The sequence below is a fragment of the Cricetulus griseus genome, chromosome 4, assembly GCF_003668045.3.
Source record: "Cricetulus griseus strain 17A/GY chromosome 4, alternate assembly CriGri-PICRH-1.0, whole genome shotgun sequence".
Classification (NCBI taxonomy): Eukaryota; Metazoa; Chordata; class Mammalia; order Rodentia; family Cricetidae; genus Cricetulus; species Cricetulus griseus.
This window is the reverse complement of record NC_048597.1, coordinates 167,818,666-167,843,917: the sequence shown is the minus strand read 5'-3', so window position 1 is coordinate 167,843,917 and position 25,252 is coordinate 167,818,666. Positions and strand designations below refer to the sequence as shown.

The 25,252-nt window shown below is 35.9% G+C and overlaps 1 protein-coding gene across 10 annotated transcripts in view; it reads left to right on the top strand.

Annotated features, from left to right (window-relative positions):
- Peak1 (pseudopodium enriched atypical kinase 1) overlaps nucleotides 1-25,252 on the top strand; it is a 210,278-nt gene that overhangs the window by 82,535 nt on the left and 102,491 nt on the right. For 7 of the 10 annotated variants that reach the window (XM_027415020.2, XM_027415021.2, XM_027415016.2 and 4 more), the window contains one exon: nucleotides 13,118-13,272. The gene's annotated coding sequence lies outside the window, so the exon portion shown is untranslated. Of the gene's footprint in view, nucleotides 1-2,903; nucleotides 3,056-13,117; nucleotides 13,273-25,252 lie in introns of all 10 variants that reach the window. The other 3 variants (XM_027415018.2, XM_035443719.1, XM_035443717.1) reach the window with 2 other exon arrangements.

Here is a 25,252-nt window from a genome sequence, read left to right as displayed (position 1 = left end):
TCTCACCTTTAATCTCATCATTCAGGAAGCAGAGAGAAGCATGGCTTTGAGTTTGAGGCCAACCTGGTCTACGGGCAAGTTCCAGGCTGGCCAGGGCTACATAGTTTGAGTCTGTTTCAGAAATAAATAAAACTAAGGCCACAGTAAAGTGCTTGCTTTATCTACTAATTTTCCTCATTATCTTCAAAAAATCGAAACCAACCAAAGAGCATCCAAGGTTTTTCAAGTAGAAAAAGCAGACATTTGATTCTGCCAATAGTAAATTAAATAATGTTCAGTTTTAAAAAGTAATCCAACCATCTTTCACTTACATATGTTCCTCAGTTCATCTTCCTTTAGGAAAAGAATATTCGAGATCTGTTGGCTTAAAAAAGAGATGGAAAGAGTTTGAGCCAGTTAAATAAGTTTTTTTTTTCTTTTCACAATGTACCATTTTTCTTGCAGTCTTGAATTCCTTTTTATCAATTTTCTGCTTTATCCTAGCATTAAATCTTCTAATTTTGAGTTTTGCCATAGTAACACAGAAAGGACAAAGATAAAGAAGACATGCCCTTTTCACAGTGTTTGCAAGAGGCCGGTGAAAAGGAAAGACAGAACGATAAAAATCTAGATAAGGTCTGAGTTTACGATGAGAGTTTTGTAAGGCTTGGCAAATTGCTTAAAGTCAAAATCTCTTAGTTACAATGGGATTCAGACTGAGATCTATTGACTATGAACCATGTTTGCCTTCTGTTATGTCACAGTGCTCTTCAATTTATTTAAGTTTGCTGTTCAGCTACTGATTATCGAAGGTGAGGACCAGGCCATAGATAGAGATAGGACATTTCATTTAAGGAAACTTTGTAAGGAGTTAAAAGGAGAGAAAAGCACCCTCTATTCCCAGAAAGTTTGGACGGCTAGAAAGGTGAGCTAATATTCACAAGCACTTAATATATGCCAACCTCTGTTGTGCTGTCTTAACATGGGCTATCCTGTTGAAGTCATACTAGCCAAGTTACTTGGTATTATCCCTTATCTTTAAGACAAAAAAAAAAAAAAGACCCAATATCACAATATCATAAAAGCAAAATTAAAACTCTTTCCTAGAAAGATTAGACAGGTAACATGATGCCTATTTGATTAAGAGTTAGCATCACAAGAGCCAAGTAGCTAGGCAGTTGAGTCTAAACATCTATGGCCTTTAGTGTTTATGACTTTTGAACATTCTTAATTTGACTGTTAGTAATTGGACCATCTCGTCAGTATATTTACATCATTGAAGTAAGGTCTTCCTCGTAACAAGTTATAACCATAAAGTTAGAAGTTGCTTGATCCTGTGAAGAGATTTTGATAGTGAGCATACATAACAACTATGACAGACATAGCTACAATGGGAAGGGCATTGAGATAGGAGGCCAGTCTGAGTCTTTTCAACTCCAATTTTCCTACTCACTTATGTCCTGTACACATCTCTTACTTGGCTTTCTGATTCATTTTTGTAACTTGAGTTTAATTGTTTTCTTAGTGTCATATAAAATTAACTTGTTTTAGGTGCTTCCAAATAAATACCAAAGACTTCTTAGAGATGAGAAGCTTTTGGAGATCATTTCATTGAATCTTCTCATATAACAAATAAGGAAACAGAGTTCACATTTGTATATCACTTTAAACATTTCTAAGTTCTCTTGAAAGCATCCTCATGCTCTACTAGGTTAAATGTTATCACTGTCTTTGTACCTGTGACCAAACTGAATTGACTTAGGGTCTCATAGCTGGGCCTAGACAGAGTGGCTTAGTAACTGTCTCGAGTTTAACATCCTTCCTTCCTTCCTTCCTTCCTTCCTTCCTTCCTTCCTTCCTTCTTTCTTTTCTTCTTTCTTTCTTTCACGATAAATCTTTACGTCAGCTGCCTGAGACCTGTTGCCATGTGGCCACACAAAATAACATACAGAGACTTATATTAGTTTACAATGCTGCTGGCCAATTGACTAGCATTTCTTGCTTTCTTGCTAGCTCAGCCTTAATTATCATAAATCTATATATTTTATAAGACTTACCTTACCGAGGACACATTCATTCCACTGGCATCCTCTTCCTGGGATCACATGGCAGCTCGTAAGCAGAGAGCAGGAGGAAGAGCAAGAGGATGATTTCCTGTTTGTCCCTGCTTATATTCTGAGTCAGCCTGCTATGTTACTTCCTGCCTGGTTTGCAAGACTTCTTTACTACATTTCCCAGAATCCTTCTCGACTCCTAGTCCCACCTATCTTTCCTATCGGCCAACAGTACTTTATTTATCAACCAATAAGACAAACACATACACAGAAGGACCTCCCCATCACTTACTTACTTTCTTTCTTTTTTTTTGGTGGTTTATTAAAAGATATTAAACAAGAAACAAATGTTTCTTACATTGAAAGTAGTAATGTGAACAGATTATAAATAACAGAAAATTAAGGGGGAACGTGGTAGTAAAAACTAGTGTTTCTGAGTTGATCCGGTTTTTTGTTTTGTTTTGTTTGTTTGTTTTAGATGTGATTAAGACTAATTGACTTTTAGTGACCTTGAATTTATCAGTAGTGTATTACCGGGGCTGCTCTATCTTTACCAAAATCATTTAAGAAGACCATACTTTATAATGAAATGCATATAAATTGTAGCCGAAAACTTGTTAACTCAAAAGTATATCTTTACGGAGAATTCCTTCTCTCATTGCCTCTTTAATATGTTTTGCTTATATTCCTATGACCTGTGTGCATGCCATTAATCTTTCTGTAGGGAATAGTAAATTGTTTATCTTGGTAACTTTCTGTAAGTAATACTGTGTTTAGTTGAAAAGGAAATTTTATTAAAACTAATGCGGACACATGAGTGATTTTTCATTTCCATTTTTTTTTTTTTGTCCAAATTTGTCTTTACTTTAGAAGGAATTGATTATTTGAAATAATGGTGCTTTCTCTGGAGATGCTTCATCATCCCTACATATTAGTCTTCACTGAAGTCTTTAAAGATGTGAAACTACATGTATTCTATAGACATAGTAAGTGGCCTGTGGATCGAAGCTGCTGCTAATCTGGTAAGGGAAGCAGTGAAGGACAGCTGTTTACAAACAGAGTCAGAAAGTAGCTTAAGATGAAGAATGGGCTGGGTCATTCCTGAACTTGGGTTTCCTTAAGAGTCCTTTTAAGCATTGTCTTGCCAAGCTACTAATGCTCTTTCCTTCCCCATGCCCTGCTCTGCCTCCTTCCATTCATCACCATCACAGCTCCATGGAATTCAAGCAAATGGCATTTAGTGCAGACTTGAATAGTGCTACCTTGTAATTTTCAGCTTTCTGTTTGGCTAGAAAGTGTGTACAAGATTGTTCTATTTTTTAGACTATTGTTGTATGGTACCTGACAGTAGAAAATGAAAAGGTGTCTTCACGGGAGTTAATTTTTAATTTTTGAGATAACTGAGGATGTAGTTTCTGGAAGCTTCAAACACCCGACAATCTTACTGAATTGTTTCTGCTGTAATCTGTTTGTGTCTTCCTTTACAGTCTTAAGACATGACAGTCTTAAGAACTACTATAAGTTTCTCATTAGCCATTTGTGACTTAGTGGTCATGAAATAATTGTGATAATTAGCTGAGAGATCAGACTTTTTAATAATGACTGGACTTGTTCCTGTGATATATGTGAGTTTCTTTTGTTTTACTTTCAGATTAAAGACTTCTTGATCTAGAGTTAGCTGCATGCCAAATAGGCTTCCAGACAGCTCTTCATTCAGGTTAAAATATGTCTTTGAAAGCTAGTATTGGTGGTACTTGCCTGTAATACAAGCACTTTAGAGGTTGAAGCATAAGAATTCAAGGCCAACATGGATAGCATAGGTAGTTCCAGGCTAACTTAAAATGCACACTGAAATCTTGTCTCAAGAAAAAATTCCTTTGGTATATATCTTTTAATTAATTAATTAATTAATGATAGTAGCCATTATTATTATTGTTTTTTATTGAAACAGGGTCTCACTATATAACCCTGGCTGGCATAAAACTTGCTATGTAGACCAGTTTGGCCTTGAACTCACAAAAATCCACCTGCTGCCTCTGCCTCCCAAGTGCTTGGATTAAAGATGTGTGCCACCATTCCTGGGAGCCTTTTAATTTAGAAGAAATAGTCTTAATTTATAAAGGCTTTTACTTTTAAAGTATTTATTTTTATAAAAAAATATTGAAATGTGTTTTCCTATTTCATTGATAATCTAATAGCATTGAATAATGTACTTTACCTGAAAGTTGATTATGCATTAATACAGATTTATTTCTCTGCATGTGATTTCCTTTTTGTGGCAGGGTACTTTATAAAAATGATTACAGGCTGGTTGTGGTGGTGCACGCCGGTAGGATTTGCTGAAGGATTCAGAGGCAAGAGGATCACGAATTCGAGGCCAGCCTGTGCTACACATTTTTGCCGGGCGTTGGTGGCTCACACCTTTAATCCCAGCACTCGGGAGGCAGAGGCAGGCAGATCTCTGTGAGTTTGAGGCCAGCCTGGTCTCCAGAACGAGTGCCAGGATAGGCTCCAAAGCTACACAGAGAAACCCTGTCTTGAAAAAACCAAAAAATGAAAAAAAAATCATTACAGTTCTTAGTGAACATATGGGGTTGTTTAATCCTTATTTTTAAGTGTGCATGTGTATGTGTATGTACATGTGGGGGGGGCAGTATTTACAATTGCATGTGTATATGTTTGTGCTTGTATGTGGAAGCCAGGGGACAACCTTGGGTTTTATTCTCAGGAATGCTATCCACCTCCTATGAGGCAGAGTTTCTCATTGGGCTGGAGCTCATCAATTAGGCTAGACTAGATGATCAGGAATCCTCCTTTCTATGTCTTCCCAATACTAGATCATAAGCACATGTTACTATGCCCCACCTTTTTATATGGGTTCTGGAGAGCAAAGTCATATCCTTGCACTAGGAGTGCTGTATCAACTGAGTCATTTCCCTACCTCCTTTTAAATCTTTTTTTTTAAGTCATCATATTTACTAAATCTGAGGATGGCGGTGAGGGAATAATGGGATTCTTGTTTCTATGTGTATGCGTGTTTTAGTGTGTTTAAACACCAAAGCAACAAAATAGTTTATCTGATGCATAGCTTCCTTTCTGAACAGGATGTTATAAAGTTTAACATGGAGTGTGGGAAGCAGAGGAAACTGAGTCAATAAAGTCCCAAGTGAGTGTGTGTTATTAACGTGGGCGCAGCCATGTTATGGACTCTAGCCTCTGACCCACGGGACAGTGGCAAAGGCCCCTCGCCTAGAGGTGAAGCCCAGGGGCATGGAAAAGCCTTGTTCTGGACCATATGCAAATGTTGATAGTATATGTAGAAAATGTCCACCATAGCTTTGTTCCTTCAGTTGTTTACAGTCTGAAAACTGCTTCCCTACAGAGACTGCTACTGAGATTAGCTAAACCCATTTTCCTGTGCAGCTGTATACATCAACCTTCTCCTTCAGCCTGGCAGTGTTGGTGCACACCTATAATCCCAGGAGAGAGAGGCAGAGGCAGGCAGATGTCTATGAGTTCGAGACCAGCCTGGTCTTCAGAGTGAGTTCCAAGACAGCCAGGGTTACAAAGAGAAACCTGTCTTGAAAGATGATAGATAGATAGATAGATGGATGGATGGATGGATGGATGGATGGATGGATGGATGGATGGATAGATAGATAGATAGATAGATAGATAGATAGATAGATAGATAGATAGATAGATAGCCCTGCTTCCTTGTATGCAATTACCCCAATAACCCCACCTCCATTACTCAACTATAGATACTAAGCACGCTGAGCTCAGTCCCCTCTCCACCTAAGTCAGGTCTGTCCCTGGAGCTGGGCAAGGATATGGCAATGGAAGTTACAGAAAAGTCTTGATTGGTCGTCTTCTTTCAGATATACTTAACAATCAAATCATTCATATTGCTCATGACATCATTTATCTCTTACTGTACATTTGTAAGAATTAAATGGGTTGAGTCCTATTTTCAGAAACAGACAATAAACAAATGCAGGATCTATTGACCTATATTTTGTAGCTCACTTTATAAGTAGTTGCTGTTATTTAAATTTATCAGAGAAAAAGTATATCAAGTAAGTATAAATATTCAAGATACTAATTCAATATTTGGGCATCATCTATGCCACACTTGTTTTTTTTTATTTCTCAATGTGAAATTAGATTATTTTCATAGATACTTAAAGATTATTCTGCTGGATGCAATTGAGAGGTATTGAAATAGATAATTACTTGCTCTTGGGTCTTTTTTGTAAATAAAAAAATCTAGCTCCAAACCCCAAATATAAACAAACAAACAAAACCCCCAAAGCCCATAAACTGCAGTTTGTTTTCCTTGAATATGAATAAATTTGCATTGAAAATTTTGTAAATTATCTTGCCAGCTTTGCTTGTTTCTATACGCAGCCAGAACATTTTGATTCAAGATTTGGTATTCTGGAAAGTAGCTGTTCTGCAGATCTACAAGAACAATGAAAGACTGTAAAAAGATCAGAGTCCAAATCCCTAGCTTTATTAGGATGCATTCTTGTTGTCATAGATTCCATGGGCTTGGACAAATATATAACGACACATTATGATATGTACTTTATTGTAATGACAAATAGAGAACTTTCACTACCTGAAAATGCTCAGTGTCCTGTTTAGTCATCCCTCTGTTCTCTTCTACTGTTTTCTTTCTTCCTGTTTTCATAGTTACATCTTTCCATATTATATAGTTGGAGTCACATAGTATGTTGCCTATCCGATTTGACATATTTTATCTATTGTAGGTAAAGATACTATGACTTTCTTTTCTAGAAAAAGATCCTTACTTACATATATAGATAATATAAGTAAAGCTTGTAAAAGAATTCATGAAGTTCATTAGGAAGTTACAGATATAATGCATAGAGGCCTATTAATACTATTCCCTTTATTAAATATATCTTATGCAATTTATATAACAATATCAAAGCCAAGAAACAAATATTGGTATGAATGAGAATCTAGTTCTTTGGCGTTTTATCAATCCTAGATTTCTGTAGTCAACATTGCAGTAATGGTGTAGAACTATTATGTTATCCCATGAGCTGCTTCTTTATGTAGCAGTGCCCCTTACCCATGACTGTAGGGGGTGCTGTGCAGGACCTCCAGTGGGCATCTGAAAGCATAGCAGTTGCCAAACTGTAAACAAAGCATGTTTTGTTCATAGTTAGATCTTGGCAACTCAGCATGAGTCTTTTTTCTTTTTTTGCATTGAGAACTTTCACCATTTCACTTGAAGTTACCTTATGGCTTCTAATTGGTGTTTCTGAAGCCACCCTCATCACTGTTAAATGTTTCTTTCTTTCATCTTTTCGCATCAGTGATTTCTGCCTTTTGTTTAGCCTGGCCACAGATTTATTAGTTTCATTGATATTCTGTCAAAGAACTAGTTTTTAGTTTCATAGATTTTTGTCTGGTTTTTAGGTGGCCATTTATTTATTCATTTATTTGTTTGTTGTTACTGTCCACTTACTTTGATTTAATTTTTTTCTTTTTCACCCTATAGAATTTTAGATAATTGTTTTTAGACTTTTAACCGCCTAATAAAAGTAGAGAAAACTACAAATGTGCTCAGAACATCTTTTGAGAAGCATCCCACAGCTTTTTATTGTTAGGTTTTCACTTTTATTTGACTCAAAATTATTCTCTAATTTCAAATGTTTTTCTCTGTTACCCTGTAGGTTATTTTGGAAATATATTGTTTGATTTCTGAATGTTTGGGAACTTTGCAATATCTCTCTTTTATTGGTTTCTGGCTTGATTCCATGTAGTTTCCATTCTTTCAGTTTGTACAGCCTTATTCCTTGTTCAGCCGGTACTCAGTTCTAAGAAATGCTCTGGTCATTGTGCTGCTATGGATCAAAGTGTTTAGTGATGCTCCACTCTGCCCAGGTCTCCCTCTCTGTGCCTTTGGGGAATGTGCTGTCTTTACTCGTATGTCCATGAATTCTGACTGCTTTTGCTTCACTCATTTTGTACCTCTCGTGTTGTATGCGTGCATATTCAGGATTATTCCACCTTTAAAATAAATTAACTTGTAGCCTATAAAATGCCCTTTATCTCTGACAATTATTGTTGTTTGATATAAATGGGGTTCTCTCAATTTAAGATTGAGGGGTTTTCTTTGCTTTCTAATTTTAACCTGTTGCCTTATTTTGTGGGTGTGGAGGGTGGTAATCTAAATTTGGGTCTTACTTTTCATATGTCTTATTTATTTATTTGTGGATTTTGTTGTTTTGTTTTGAGAAATGGTCTTGCACTATAGCCCAGGCAAACCTAAAACTCAAATTCTAGAAGCCTAAAACTTCTTTCCTGTATTACCATGACCCATTCATATGCCTTTTAAATTGAATATTTAGCACAGGTAATGCACATACATCTGTGGTAGACCTAGAGCTCTTGCCTAGCATGTACAAGGCCTTGCATTTAGTCCTATCTTGATAAAAATGAACAAACGGAAGATAATATATTATTATAATTTATATTGAATCTGCCACCTCACTAGTTTGCTCTCTTTTAATCTTTCTTTTAAAATAATTGTACTTTTAGACTCCATTTAATCACCTCGCTTGCTTCATTTGGGATTCCATTGGTTTATTCTTTGTTCTGTTTACTTATTTTAATTCTTGTTCTATGGATACAATATGTCTCTTCTTGTAGAGTATGCAGCTAAATGATATTATACCACTTCTCATAAGGTGTGGTTTTCAAGAAAATGTTTTCTTTACTGCATCAGTTTTTGTTTTGCTTTTGAATTTTGTTGTGTGAGCTCTGGCATACTTGTGGAGGTCAGAGGACAACTTCATGAAGTAGCTTTATGGAATCCTCTACCATATGAGTCCTGTCCATCAAACTCAGGTCATCAAGCTTGGTGGCAAGTGCCTTCACTTCCTAAGCCATCTCTCCACCCTGCCCTTAAAAAAGAATTTTCCCCTTCTTTCTCTCTGAACTTCCTTTTAGGTAAATTTTGTTGCTCTGTTCATAAGGTCACTAATATCTTTTTTCTTTGGACTATAAACTACTGCTTTTCCACTTCATGCATTATCTTAAATCTTAAAAATTTTATCTTTAGAAGTTCTGTTTTGAAAATCCCATTTCACTTACACACGCATATTCCTGTTTTTATTTATATCCTGGACTATATAAAGAACATAATTAAAGTATTCCTTTATATGCTGTTGCATGTTAATTCTCTATTTCTTATTCTCTCCAGATTGATACTGTTCTGGTTATGAATCACAATTTTACTGCCTCTTAGAATATCCAGTAGTTTCATTAAATGACAACTAGCTGTGAATTTTATATTCCAAAGTTTTACATTTTGTTTCTTTAAAGAACATTAGACTTTCCCTAAAGGACAATTTGCTAATTGCATAATAGTTTGTTCCTTTCTAAACTTTCTAGTCTTAGATGGCTTCCGCACATGTGCAGAATGGTACTTTCTGCCTAAGGTACTTTTGCCCTGTTTCTGTGATGTGTCCCACTTAGGGTCCTCCTGCTTGCTTTCTATCTTCAGTAAGGTTTTCCCCATCATACTAGAGAGAATTTGTAGATTTTTCTGCCCAGTGTCACCTTCGAGAATCATTTGTGTTTTTAGTCTCTGGTTATTGTATTTTCCCTGAAATCTCATCTTTCCAAGAAACACTACCCTTCTTATGTGTCTGTTAGCTGACACTCAGGGAACCTGGTTCCCATTACAGGAACTCTGCTACAGAATCTCCAGCCGCATGGCCTACTGGCCTGTTCTCCTAAGTCAGCAGGATTGCAAGTCTCTTTTGGGTTCTTCCTCACCATGTTGTAGTTAGTGGAACAACCTGAGAACTGTCTCTTTTTTCTCCACATTCATGGTCCTCATACCTCTGTCTGAAATGGTCTTTTCCTGTATTCTGTACTGTGTGGTGGTCATGTACAGTGGGGGGAGGGTTATTCGGGCATATTTACTCTCTCATGGTCATAAGCAGAAGTCAGGTCATTCTAGAATGAGTTTTAACACCTTTGCAAAATTCCAAAGTTCTCAAGAAACTATGTTTTCCTCATTATTGCTATGAATAATCTTGTACCTACTGTGGAAAATAATATTTATATTTCAGCTCAAAGAACCCATTACAACTTTAAATTAGAACTGGCCAGAAAAAATTGATGTATCATACCTAACAAATTGTATAAATCAAGAAAAAAGTTTCCTTGAGAATATAAAACTGCCTTCATATTATTAGATAATAACTACAAATATAAAAATAGTACTTAATGTTTTCATAAAATATAAATGAATAAAGTGACATGGGTAAGGACTACAATAAGCTATTTGATCAAGAGTTTTACTTATTTAAAGTTTCTTTTTTTTTACATATTTTAATCGTGTTTCCCCCACACACTTCTCTCACATTCTCACCACTCCCTATTAACCCAACTTCATGTTTTCTCTATTTCTCTGTCTGTGTCTCCCACTCTCTTACTCTATCCAAAAAACAAAACAAAACAAAACAAGAAGGACAAATTAAAGCAAAAACCCACAGAAAGAAACAATGAAGGTCATTGGTATTTTAAAATATATTTCCTGTGATGTTAGAGGTTTGAGATATTGAACTTAGATTATATCAGGAATTGGCAAACATTAATGATAAAGGTAGGCTTCATAGGCACTTAACTTACTATGCTGTCATAACTACTTACCCCTTTCCTTATATAGTTCAAAAGCAACCATAGATGATGCGTCAACAAAGGAGCTGGCTGTGTTCTTAGGAAACCTTATTTATAGACAAAGAAATTCATATAATTTTGATGCTCAAAATACTCTCCTTTTGCTTTTTTCAATTGTTTTAAAATATAAAAACTATTTTCAGCTTGCCGACTATAAATAAACAGGTGGCAAGTTGGGTTTGGCTCATAGCTTATGGCTTTGACAACCCCTGCTTTGTCTGATTAAAGTTTCCAGTAAGAGGTTGGATCCCCTGTAGATTGATGCATTGTATTTCAGTTGTGATATTTTTACTTGAAACTATTCCCCATTACTAAGTTAAATGGTAAAATAAAACATGTTTGAACCTGTAAAACTTTTGAGAGAGAATATAGTGCCAAAGGTTAATATCAGAAGCTGGTCATGATGGCATGTGCCTGTATTCCCAGCTACTCAGGCTTATTTTATTTGGTGTTATGTCCATGAGGTTTATTCAAGTTATACTTTTGAAAGAATAATTCATTATTATCTTGTAACATGGATGTCCTGCATACAAAGTTCTTATAAAATGGTTTCCACTTAGGTTTGGTTCATTTTCCTCAGTTCCAACTTGTATGTCAATTAATTGGAAGGCTATTTTTAATGCACTGTCCAGAGATTGCATCTTCAGAAGGATGTGTTGGCTGATGCTTATAGTTCTAGCACTCAAGAGGAAGAGGCAGAAGGATAGTTGTTAGGACTTGGAAGATGGCCTAGAACTGCAAAATGAAGCCATATCGTGAAAACCTTAAACAAACCAATAATGCACCTCCTTCTTATGAGTTATACTTAACACCCAATTTTATGTTTTCAGAGCATTTGTTACCATCTGAAATTTGACTTCCTCTTCCTCCTCCTCCTCCTCCTCCTCCTTTTTTCTTCTTCTTTAGAACTTTAACCTCATAGTGAAAGTTCTTGTCTTTACTTAAAATACTGTCTTCAACCATAGTGGGTCCCTAAGTATGTAATTTATTTTTATGTGGCTAGTTGAAAAATGAATAAGTAAAAAGAATTTGCTGCGTAATTTGTGCTGATATCTAATATGCTAACATGTGTCATAAATCATCAAATAGTACAGTGAAAATAACTGTCCATAGAAATGCTTATTCTTCAATTATTTTAGAACTGATAGGGTTTATTTATAATTTTATGTTTTATAATATACTTTCACAAACAAGTTATAAAAATAAGTTATTTCCTGGATCATTTAAGAGTAACTTACTAACTTTATGATCCATTACCTCTGAATACTTTAAAGCAGTGATTCTCAATCTGTGTGTCACGACCCCCTTGACATACTTTGGTCTCTAAAAATATTTACATTACAATTCATAATAGTAGAAAATTATTGTTATGAAGTAGTAACTAAATAATTTTATGGTGGGGTCACCACAACATGAACTGTGCTAAAGGATCACAGCATTTTTTTCATAATTTTTTTATAATTTTTTCAAATTTTTTCATAATAAAGATTTTAAATTCTACATTTATAGGTTCCTCCTGTACAACTGTGTGCAAGCTCTGGGAGTTGGTGCTGTAAATCCCCCAGAAAACAGGGAACTCAAAAATCTACGTATATATTCCTCTTAATTCATTGACTAATCCCTATCTTCATATGTGATAGAGGACACTCCTAGGGTATAGTGGAAAATAATATTGTTAATGAAAGCTGTTGAGCAGATTTCTGATCAGATTTGGAATTTGAGACCTTCCAAGATAGCTGTGTTCAGTTTAGATAGCATGTGATAGAGTACTTTCCAAAACCTCTCCTTTTAAAAGTGCTTTTTGAAATTTTAAAAAGTATTGGAGGATTTAATTTTATACTATGTAAGCATAATCAGGAATCAATTTACATTTTGGTTATAAGCTTAGCCTTTAACTGCTAAGCTGTCTCTCAAGCCCCAGGAATCATTTTAGAGTAATAATATTCATCTTTCAGTTTCTCATCTAGTCATTTTTCTTTTATTAATGTTATGCAAAAACCATATTGGGGATTTGGCCTGTTTATGCTAACTGGCTAATTAAATATATACATTTGGAGATAGTTAGAGCAAATATTTTCCAGTCAATAAATACCAACATGTTTCTTGTAAAATGAGTGTCAGGACAATCAAATGAAGTTTTTCAAAACTTTTAAAACTTTCAAAACTTTCTTTAGGGTCTTTAAGGTATACTTGGTTTGTAAGTATGATGGAAGTTCTCAAGTGTGTGAAGTTGTATTTGTCTCCACCTAAATAAGGAATTTACTTTTTAATTATCTGACTCCCAAAGACAAAGAATGTATTCAATATATTTTAAATTACTTTTCCCTTCAGCTTACATATTTTTTCTCTTGTAGTAAACATTGGTACCTTTAAAATACAAGAATGAGAAGCAAGGAAGAAAGGACATTCAGGAGAAGATTTGAATCACTTTGAAATTTTAAAGAAATGTAACACTCGCTGCTAAACTACCTTGGTCACCAGAATGAACGAAGTGCTTCAGAGTTAAATGGTAACCAAAGTTCTATCATGTTGTTCCACAAAAGTTTTAGAGCACTTGAAAGGTCTTCGTTTTGAGTTTGAATGTTGGCCATATAACTGCCACACTCTGGAAGAAACTGTTAGGTTTTTTTGGTGGGGCACGGTGGCAGGTGTTGGGTTTTGGTTTTGTCTTTTTGAAGCAGTGTTTCTCCATATAGCCTTGGCTGTCCTGGAGCTTGCTCTGTAAACCAGGCTGGTCTTTAATACATAGAGATCCACCTGCCTCTGCCTCCCAAGTGCTAGGATTAAAGGCATGCACCACCACTGCCCAGCTAGGAAACCTTTTTATCTCACAGTTTATTTAACTTTGTCATGCTTCTTTGGTCCTTAGTGTTTGTTCAAAGAATTACTGGGTTTTGTACTCTAACTTCTTAACAAGAAACATAAGCTTATTATTTGAAAGGAATATGGCCTATACTATCTGTTATTCAAACATGTTTCCCTTTTCTAACAAATAAGCCCAATGTTAAAGATTTAGTAGTTCTTTTCATACATAATTGTCTTCTGAGTTTTTTTTTTCTTTAGTTTCCTTACTTAATAGCAGATCTCTTCCTTCATGTTTGAAATTTTAATTTTATATTTATTTTCCTATTGACCTTTTCTACCTTAAAAAAAAAAAAACCAGCATCCAGAATAGAAAAAAATGATATTTGAAGAGACTGTGAAGTTTTTCTTCTTTTGATATTTAAAAGACTGTTAGATAGCAAGCACGGGGTGAGAACACATTTGGAAACACTTGAAATAATCAGTTTCTTACTCTTGATCTTAGGCCAAAATTGTTTGAATGCATGTTTATAAAGATTAATATATTTTCAGCTTCTCATGGTGTCCTAAACGTAACTTTGTATGTGGTCTGGGCATACAAGTGTGTGTTTGTGTACACGTTCCCACAGTTGACATCAGTGTCTACCTCCGGACTCTACAGATCTTACTTATTGAGCAGTGCTTTTGTTTCATTTCTGTTGCTGTATTAAAATACCCTGGCAAAAGCAACTTAGGGGAGAAAGGTTTATTTTAAGCTTCATCATTGCAGGGACTTGAAATAGCCACAGACAACAGAAGAGAGAAAATAAACACACATTCTTATGCTCATCTCGAATTCTCTGCTCTTACCCAGTTCAGGATCTCCCTGCCTAGAGAATAATGCTACCCCACAGTGGGTAGGTCTTCTACTTCAATTAATGTACAAAGATATGCCCAGAGGCTGGCCCAGAAACTGTGTTCCCAGGTGATTCTACATTGTGTCAGTTAGTTGATAATTAAAATTAACCTCCACAGGCAGGGGTTATCACTTGAGCCCAGATCTTGCTAGTTCATCAAGGCTAGCCAGCCAGTTTGCCTTGTGTTTGTCTCCCATGCCCTGGGATTACAGGAGGGCTGCCACACCTGCACAGCATTTATGTGGGCACTCTGAATTTGAATGTAGATCTTTCTTCATGCTTACACAGCAAATGCTCTAACAACTGAGCCATCTCTCTAGCCCCTAACTGTAACTTTTATTCACTGGTTGTCATTTGATTTTGAGTGGTAACCATTTGTTTGCTTGAGTTATCTCTATTAGTAAATGAGGTTAAATGACTAAATCTACTTCCTCGATGTTGAATGCCTGAAGAAAATAATGGGAGAAAAAAAGTCTACAGAAATACCACTGTTTGTTTTGTGTTGGCTATCTGCTTCTCAGCATGGAGCTTACTCTTAAGCTTGGCTGATATACACAGTGAGACTAAATTGAAGTGAGCTAATTTTTCCTTTCCAAGTGAATGTCAATTGGAGATATTTCTTGGTTAGGGATAAGAGCCTGTGTCCACTTCTCCCTCTCAGTACTGGGACCCTATCTGACTTGAACCTATGCAGGCCTTGTTCCTCCTACACAGTCTGTGAATTTATATGTGCATCAGCCCTGTTATATCTGGAAGACATTGTTTCCTTGGAGTCATCCATCCCCTCTGGCTCTTACAGTCTTCTGCCTCCTCTTCTGCATAGCTCCCTGAACCCTGAGGGAAGGAATTTGATGAAGACATCACATTTAGTAGTGTTCCAAAATCTTTCACTCTCTGCACATTGAGGACATCTTATTCAAACCAACACACTTTGCTTTGGTCTGTTTGGGTTATTTTTAAAGAAAACACCTTTCTCTAGATGACATTTAAACAACAGAAATTGTTTCTCCCATTTCTGAAGGCAAGAAAGTCTATGATAAAGGCACTCAGGGAACTAGACTCTTGTGAGAGTGTCTGTTTTGGTTCGTCAATGGTTTCTTGTCCCTGTATCCTTACAGAAGGCACAAATGAGTATTCTAGGGTTTCTTGTCTAAGGGCACTAATCTGTTAGTCAGGACACTGCCCTCCTGACCTGTCAAAGGCCTCACTTCCAAATACCAAAACATTGTCAACTAAGAACTTGGGAGAAATCTAAATGTTGATGCTGTAACATGTGTGTTATCCTTAACTCTCATTGACCATGCTGGACTGGGTGTTACTCACCAATTCTATTTTATTTTTATGGAAAAACTTACTCTCAAAGAACTTAATTGAATTGACCACCATCAAATGGTTAGTTAAAGGTAGAGCTAAGTCTGCCTGACTCTATACCCCGAACTCCGCAAGTTTAATCTACTTTGACTTTATTCTGCTTTGTAAAGATTTAAACACAACCTACTGGTGTAAATGGAGGTTTTTCATCCCACCTGCCAGTTCCTGAATAACCATTCAGAGGCCTAGTATTAATTATAATTGTTTAGGCCAATGCTCAGGCATTTTACTGACTAGCTCTCACAATTAAACTAACCCATCTCTATCTCTATTCTATATTTTACCATGAGGCTCCGTAGCTTGTTACCTTATGTCTTGCTTCCCTGGCTGCTACATGGCCTCTCCCTGCATCTTCCTCCTCCTCCTCCTCTTCCTCCTCCTCCTCCTCCTCCTCCACTTTTTTGAGACAGGGTTTCTCTGTGGCTTTGGAGTCCACTGTTTTTGTCTCTGTAACTCTGTTTCGATTTCCCATCTGGCTCTATTCTGCCTGGCCATTGGCCAAATCAGCTTTGTTCATCAACCAATAAAGGCAACACATATTCATAGCATACAAGAAGGACATACCGCGTCATACTGGAATTGTTTCTTTCATAGTTAGTTTGCATATAAAGAGATAATATTGCTATTAACAGCATTGTTGTTGCAAATCAGTAAAACTCTCTTGAAGGTGTATAGTTGGTCTTTCTGCAGCATCTATTTTATTTTATCAGAAACTTATTCTTTTATTTCATGAATTGCTTGTACATACTCAGTATGTATAACTACAGATTATTATATTAATTGTGGACATTTGTGAAAGATAATCACCAAAATGTCAATAATGTTGAGTAACAGGCCTGTGGCCAGTTGTACATTTCTTATATCATTACAGAATTTTTTTTTAATGTTTTGCATCTAGTTTGTACTTTGAATATCATAAAAGGAATGTTTTATTTTTGTGCAAATAGAGAAAAAAGTCAGTGATATACCCTAAGTCAGTAGTGTAGATATGCTCTTGAATAGTTATGGCTTTGTTCTTGTCACTGATGTCTTAAATCTTGCTGTGATTTGGAAGAATGTGACTTTTTCGATCTTTAGTTTTGTGATGCATTTTTTTCAGACTTTTGTTGGCAAACAACCATATCCATATCTACTCTTAATTACATTTTTGAAATTCTATACTGTTGAGATAATTGTATCAGAAATACTTTGCAGTAGAGTAAATTACCAAGGAATGAATGTATCATGTAGAAAGTCCGCTTCCATGCTTGCATGCTCAGCAAGACAGTGCAGAACAGTACTGTGCAGTAAGACTGCAGTCACGCTGTGTGGGAACAGTTCACCTCTGAGAACAACATGGTAAAATGACTCTGAAATTGCAGGTTTCTCTGGACAGGTTTTTGAAGGTTTCAGTTGATGTGACAGTATTTGTTGTTGTTTTTAGTTTCTTTTTTTTTTTTAGAAGTGACTTCACTTAGTGCCTAGCTCTCAGGTAAGGAGTGTTGGTAAAGGTCAGGACCTGCAGTGGTTGTGACCAAGATGATTAATGTGGATGTTAAGAACACATTTTCATCTTTTAATTCATTGTGCCAACTGTAATTAGCAGTAAATGTTGAAGCTAATTACAGTCAGAATATCTCTAAACATATGAGTGATGGAAGAGCACAATAAATGCAGATGCCACTTCATTTCTGTTTGAAAGGGAAATTCATTTTCCATTTTAATTTTTTTCTCTCATTATTTTATGTGTATGAGATGGTTTCTCTGCATGCATGCTTGTACACCTTGTGCATGCTGATGTCTGTGAGGGGCAGAGGAGAGCATTTGGTCCCCTTAAAGATGGTTGTAAGTCACTATGTAGATGCTGCAAATCAAACCCAGATACTCTGGAAAACAGACAGCTCTTGCAATTGTTAAACCATCTCTCCAACTCATCCTCCATCTTTTTAAATGGTGAAAAATTGCATATATGCAAAAGTTCTTGCAATTAGACAGTCTTTTCATTCCCAACCCCAATAATACTTTAATTCTGAAGAAATGTCTATGTATTAGGAGCTACATAAAGGAGGAAAGAAACCCCATAATTCTGGTTTGTATCTTTTAAAGAATAACAATTCTGGTACTTGGTCATCACAACATAACCATCTAAAAAATGCCAGTTATAAAAATGAAAAGAAGCTTATCACTAAAGAAACTTGTTTTCCTTGGAATCAGGCCTGGCTTTGTTTCCTTCTATTGGTTTGCTGTATAAAACAGAAAAACAAAACCAAACAAGCAAAAAAGCACATTTAAGTGCTATAGCACACACTGATAGGTCATTGCATACCTTGTATCAAAAGGGAAACAAGACACAGCCCTTGTTTTGATGCAAAAAGGAGGAAATGCCATCAGTATCTGTATTTCCAGATAGATTTTTTTTTTTTTTGGCTTGGTTTTTCATCTGTATTCCACTGTACATCTGCCAAGAATGTAAAGGCACCAAGACCCCTGGACACTTACACAGTCTCCCCCAATTATCAGGCAGGTATTGACAAACTAAAACAGCCACAGTGAGATTCTACTTCACACTGGTGAGGATAGCTATAATAACAGGTACTTCAGTTATCATTCCTTTTGATGTGTGATGAAAGAAGACAAAAAAAAATAAGCTTTGGCAAGAACATAAAGAACTTTGAGCCTTATGTATTGCTAATAGAAATATGAAATGTTGGTCATTGTGTAAAAGATTAGTGTTTCATCACAAAGGTAAGTGTGGAATTGCCATATGACACGGCTCTTCTGATGTTTGGTATGCATTGAAAGCATTGAAAACCAGTCTCAAGCATTTTACACAATTGTTCATAGCAGAAATACTCACCAGAGCCAAAAGATGGAAACCACCTGAGTATCTGTCTACCAGCAGATGATTGTGTTAATCAGTGGTAAATTAGTAACAGCACAATATCTGAAAAATCCTTAACTTTGTAGAAAATAAGGTCTCATATAGTTCATTCTGGCTTAGAACTTCCCTGCCTTACCTTGCCAAAGATGATTTTAAACTTCTGATGCTCCTGCCTCTGCTTGCTGAGTGTTTGAAGTACAGGCATGTGCCACATCACCTACTTTCTTTAGTGCTAGTGATCAAACTAGGGCTTCACGAATCCTAAATAAACTCTATCAATATCAATTCAGTTTTTCCGGCCCTAGCAGCCTATTTCTAAATGACCCATGGGTCCAAGAGGAACTCAAAAGGGAAATTATAAAACATTTTTGATTTCATGAAAATGAAACTTCAGCATCTCAAAATTGTGATATTGCTGAAGCGGTGAGATTTCAAGCATTAAGTGCTTAATTAGCAAAGTAAAAGGGACTTAAACTAAGAATTAAGTGTTTATGTTATAAAAATAGAAAAAGCTGAATAAATTACACCCAGAGCAAGTAAGGAAAGAATTAATGAAGAATAAAAATTACTGAAATTAGTAGAAATTAGTAGAAAACAAGGTAATAAAATTAACCAAAAAAATGATTCTTTGAAAAGACAGATAAATTGTCCCTTTGGCCCAATTAATGGGGAAAAGAATAAATGAGGAAATAGCACAAATCCTACACATATGAAAGGACAATAAAGGAATTCTATTAATAAAATATTATGCCCAAAATTAATAACTTAAAAGGAAACATTTCTTGATAGACCCTGAAGAATCTTGTAGGTATAGAAGAAATTGCAATTGATGTAAGTTTCCTATTAAAGACAATTCTAGGCCCAGGTGCCTTTTGCTAGAAATCCAAATAAATAAAATATGTAATGAACTATCATTTATTCAAATTTTGCTAACAAAAGAAGACAAAACCCTTTTAATCAATTTTTAAAAAAACTTAAAAATTTGTATTTTACATACATGAATTGTTTTGCCTGCATGTCTGGTGCCCATAAAAGCCAGTAGAGGGTTACTGATCCCCTGGAATAGAAGCTACTAATGGCTGTCAGTCATCTTGTATGTTCTGGGAACTGAACCCTGGTTCTCTGCAAGAACAAATTGTAGATAACTACCAAGCCATCTCTCCAGCCTCACTTTCCAACTCACTTTATGAAACCAGTATTATACTAAACATGTTAAATAGATGACTAAAAAGATAACTAAAGCCACAGGCACAGAAAATCCTCAAGCAAATACTCGAAAATCTAACCCAACAACAAGTAAAATTGATACTACGTTGTGTTTAAGTGGGATTTATCCCAAGAATTCAGGTTCCTTTACTCTTCAGGAAAAAAAAAATCAATGCAATTCTCTATCTCAACAAATTAAAAGAAAACAACTCTGGTATGATTATGCATCTTAGTAATTAGGTACTTCTGGGCTTGGTGTCTCATGTCTATAATCCCAGAGACTTTGAAAGCCGAGATATGGGGATTGTTACAAGTTCAAAGCTAGCCTGAGATACAGAGTGAGATCCTGCCTCAAATAACAGCAACAACAATAGTTAGATACCATGTCAGATCGTAATTTTAAAAAACTATAGTCTCAGAAAACCAGGGTTAGAAGAATTTCCTTAACCTGGTAAAGGACATATGCATATTCTATAGCTGGCATACTTAGAAGCGAACCTCTGTCTTCATGCTTCTTTCCTAAGGTTGGAAACAAGGCAAGGATGCCATAGCCAGCTTACCAAAGAAAACACCATGGTCTCGGTTTTTGCAAATCAAATAATTTTCTGTACTGAAAATCCCAGAGAATCTACAAAAAAGTGTAAAACTAACAATAATTATAATAGCTCAGTCTCACAATTCAGCATCATATGAAAATCAAATTTCTGTCTGCTGTTTAGAAGTTGAAAATATATAAAACAGTAGTGCCGTGAAATATGAAATACTTGGGTATAAATTGAAAACAGATATTGAGTCTATGCTGAAAACCTATAATCACTCATGAAGGAAATCAAATGAGACCACATTGAATATATATTCTGTGCTCAACTTTTGGGACAGGTCATATTGTTATGATTTCAACTGTTCTGTTGACTAAATGAAATCCAGTCAATCCTAGCAAGAATTTTTTGTATTTATTAACAAGTGCACACAGGTGTATGAGTATGTGTTTTGTATATGTGCATATGTGTGCATGTATGCGTGTGTGTGTGTGTGTGTGTGTGTGTGTGTGTGTGTGTGTGTGTGTGTGTGTATGGTGTGCATGCTCGGGTGAATGTTATACTGGGAATGTGACTTGGGCCTAAGGCCTGTGAGTATCCTAGGCAAGCACTCTCGCACTAAGCTACACTCCAGCTCTCTTTTCATCTTTTATTTCGAGCCAGGATGCCTTGAACTGTCTGTCCCGCTTGCCTCATCTTACCTAGTCGCTAGGCCTGTGCCACAGAATTTATCTTGTTTAAGCTGATTCTAATTTTGGAGAGATGAACATGGTGGCACTTGCCTATATTCCAAACATTTGGGAAGGGGAGGCAAGAGAATCGGGAATATTCAAAGCCACCCTTAGCTACATAATGAATCTGAGGCCAGCTGGAGCTGTGAGACCCTGTCTTAAATACAGACAGACAGACAGACAGACAGACAGACAGACAGACAGACAGACACACACACACACACACACACACACACACACACACACACACACACACACACACACACACACACACACACACACACACCAAAATTTATTTGGAAAGAGAAACTAAGAACAATTTAACAAATTGATTGGGACAAAATTGGAGAGTTCACACTAGATGATTCAAGAACAGCTAGGAAACTAAAGGAATCCATTTATTATTGTTTAAAAGCCCTCTAAATCAGCCGGGCGTTTGTGGCACACGCCTTTAATCCCAGCACTCAGGAGGTAGAGGCAGGTGGATCTCTGTGAGTTCGAGACCAGCCTGGTCTACAAGAGCTAGTTCCAGGACAGCCTCCAAAGCCACAGAGAAACCCTGTCTTGGAAAAAATAAAAAATAAAAAATTTAAAAAAAAAAGCCCTCTAAATCTGTGGATAGAATAAACCATTTAGAAATACAGAGAAGTAGGGAAGGAAAGGAAGAGAACATGTTTTTAACAAAAATGCAGATATAACCCATTGAAACAAAGGCCAGTCTTTAACAGCCATTCACTTAAAAGTTAAACCAAATTTGGCCCCTTGGTTCATACTTTGTTATAGGCCTTGCGTATAAATGAGTTGGTGGGAAATAGAGCTTTGTAGAAGTTGGGGGATGGGGACTGCAAGATGAAAAGAGTTTTAAAATGATAGAGGATGTATTGCAACACAGTTAAGTCTTCTGACTGGAGCATCATACACTGAAAATGTACCAACATTTATTAAACATCCCAGTGTCCAAAGAGCACTATATTAGATGGGCTAGGCATGTGTAGCCTATATGAGGAAATCGTACATACAATAACAAAATGGAGGTAAGTGTTCTCTTAGTGTCAGGAATGGTCAGAGGAGGGAACAGCAAGTACCAACAAATCCTTAGTAGGTTTCCTTAGGTTCGCCCCCCACCCTCTTCTTTAAGCTCTGCCTGCCAGAGAGGACTAACAGCTAGAGATATCTGGGCACTTAAGAATGTTAATTGATCACTATCCCTTGAAGGATTTTAAGAAATCCTTAATTTGAGGGCCAAAATCCACTGTGGCATCTCTCATTTGCTGCTACTGCCTTTGAAATTTCCTCGAATTCAAGAGAACAAGGTGAAAGGAGTCAATGTGGTCCTCTCTCTTCTTCCTTTGTTACGGTTTAAAATCAGTACACTTTTTCTTGCCATTCTATATAAATTACATCAGATTAGGAAATTAGCAAAAGAACTTCTTTTGTGACCACCAAAACTCTGTTGCAAGAAAGATGTTTCCCCCAGAGCAGAGCTTCCATTGTACAATGTACTCATGGAAAACAGAAATAGGAGTTGTATGTGATCACTTGGGTCAGCCTTCTATGAATTTCCAGTGTACACTCTCAAATCTCTCCAAAGTTATTCATTGTAATGTGTACTCACCCTTTTCCTAAAGCAAGTATTCTCCCCATCTTCTATTACATAGCTAGAGAGTTGGTGGAAACTGCTTTTCCATAAAAAGGACTGTGACACCTACTCTTCGAATGCGACTGATTAAGAAAACTATTGATTGATTTTTCCTGGGGAATTATCAGGCTTTTCCCTTGACAATGGGGCAGGTTTGGGGGAGGGGAGAATAATGGGATGTATAGAATGAAGATGACTGTGTGTTGTGAGAAAAATGTTTATGCAGTTGCCATGGAAACAGCATGTAGGCATTCAAAGCAGGGTTTTATATCTGTGTATTTGTCAAATATAAATCAGATATGGATTGTGTTTATTCTCTCTTAGCCTAAATTTAGTTTGACACATATGCTTATGTAAAATATGCTCCTGCTTTATTACATTTGCTTAATGTTTGCCGGGGTCTAGAAATACATGGATTGTATATTTTAAAATTGTATACTTGAGGCATAGAAATAAAATTTGTGCAGTGATATTAGCAGGTAATTCTGAAATCAAATAGCAGCACAGTCACGGTGCCCACTACTTTTCTGTCCTGTGAGTTTCATCATTAACAGAGCTAATTAGTTTTTCTTCATTGAAATATCTTCACAATGTTGGACATGACTGATACTAGCTAATTATTTTGGGGTGTTTCAAATGCAGAAATGTACAATTTGGTTAATTCTTAATTAATATATATGATTTCCTGTCTCAAGGGAACAAGGCTCAATAGATGGTCCTAAATGACTGTTAGACCCTTTGTTCACCAGAAGGTGATTGCCTGAAATTTCATGCTTTATAAGTGAGATGTGATTTTCAGAATTTGAGAAGAGTCTTCAGAGAACGTACTTTGTGACTAATTCCAAAGATAATACAGAAAATGCAGTCCCTACCTGCAATTACTGCTTTTTAATGGACACACTAAGAGCACTGGCATAGGCTGCTTTCATAGGAACTCTAATTACCCACTTGTCTCTATTACCTTAGCCTTTCATGTCGTGTCGGTTTATTACTCTGTATTTTTTCCTCTTTAATATTTCCTCAAAGACATAGTTAGTATATCACTTACAGGCATAATATTTTATTAAAGCAGTAAGTGCCTATATAGTCCATAAATATAAAATAATTTAATGAGGCCAAATAGCTGTACAGATTGAACAGTGAGAAAGGGCTAATCTGAGAAAGCTTTCCAGAGGAAATTTAGATCTAAGTCAAAATTCAAAGATAATTTTTTTCTAGGCACTGTTTTGACAATGTATATTGAAAAACTAGGAGTACATATTCATTATCCATATATAACATATATATCCTTTAAATCAAAAGTTGTACTTCCAACAATTAATCTTGAGATAAGAAAGATATGTGCAAAGATTAAATTAGAATAGGTACTTAGCCCTGTTTGTAGCAGAGAAATATTGGAAACACTTTAAACATGCTGGTGAATAATAATTCTAGAATATATCTGGCAAATTAAAGAGTATAGAACTATTAAAATGATGTTATAGGAGAATATTTGTTCACATGGAAAAATGCCTGTGATGTATTGTTTAATAAAAACGGGGAATTTCATTGGGATTCTGTTACATCTATGAATCATTTTGAGGAAAACTGACATCTTTGTTGAGTCTTCTGATTGAAGAACATAGTATGTTTTTCCATTTATTTAGGTTGTTAAACTTTTATTAGTATTTTAGTAGTGTGTGTGTGTGTGTGTGTGTGTGTGTGTGTGTGTGTGTGTGTGTGTGTACGTAAACACACATGTACTAAGACAGGTCTTTTCATGTTTCTCAGTCTGTCTATGAACCCATAATCTTTCTTTCTCAGCCTCTCAAATAACAGAATTAAAGTGTGCCTGCCTGCCTCATCAGTATGGACTTATCAACATGCAGTTCCTATACCTGTTTTTTTAGTTGTATATCCAAGGATTTACTTTTTATTTATTTATTTTTGTTTGTTTGTTTGTTTTCCAAACAAACTACTCTCTTTCTCAGTAGGGTGAAGGCAGTCTTTTACAATACAGTGTGATACTGACTGAGTTTGGGGCTTGGTTTGTTTACAGATGCTCTTGAAGAAGAAATTCCTTTTATTCCCAGGGTGCTGAGCATTTTCATTATGATAGATATTGTGTTTGTGAAATGAAGTTTTTGCATGAATTTATATCATAGGTTTTCATTTTGAGCTTTTAGTATGGTGACTTAGATAGGGTAATAATTTAATATTTAATTTTTATTACTGAAATGATTCTCACTTATCTGTGATATGTTATTCCTTTTGTGTATCACTGGAATATCTCTTAGGAAAATTTTGTGTTTCTGTTTGAGAGACTTAGTCTATAATTTTGATTAGTTTGGTTTTCTTAATACTGTTTGGCTTGGAGAGTTAGTTCAGTAAAGAGTTCTTGTTCTTGCAGAGGACCCAGGTTCAATTCCCATCACCTACCTGACAGATCACAATTGCTTGTAATTC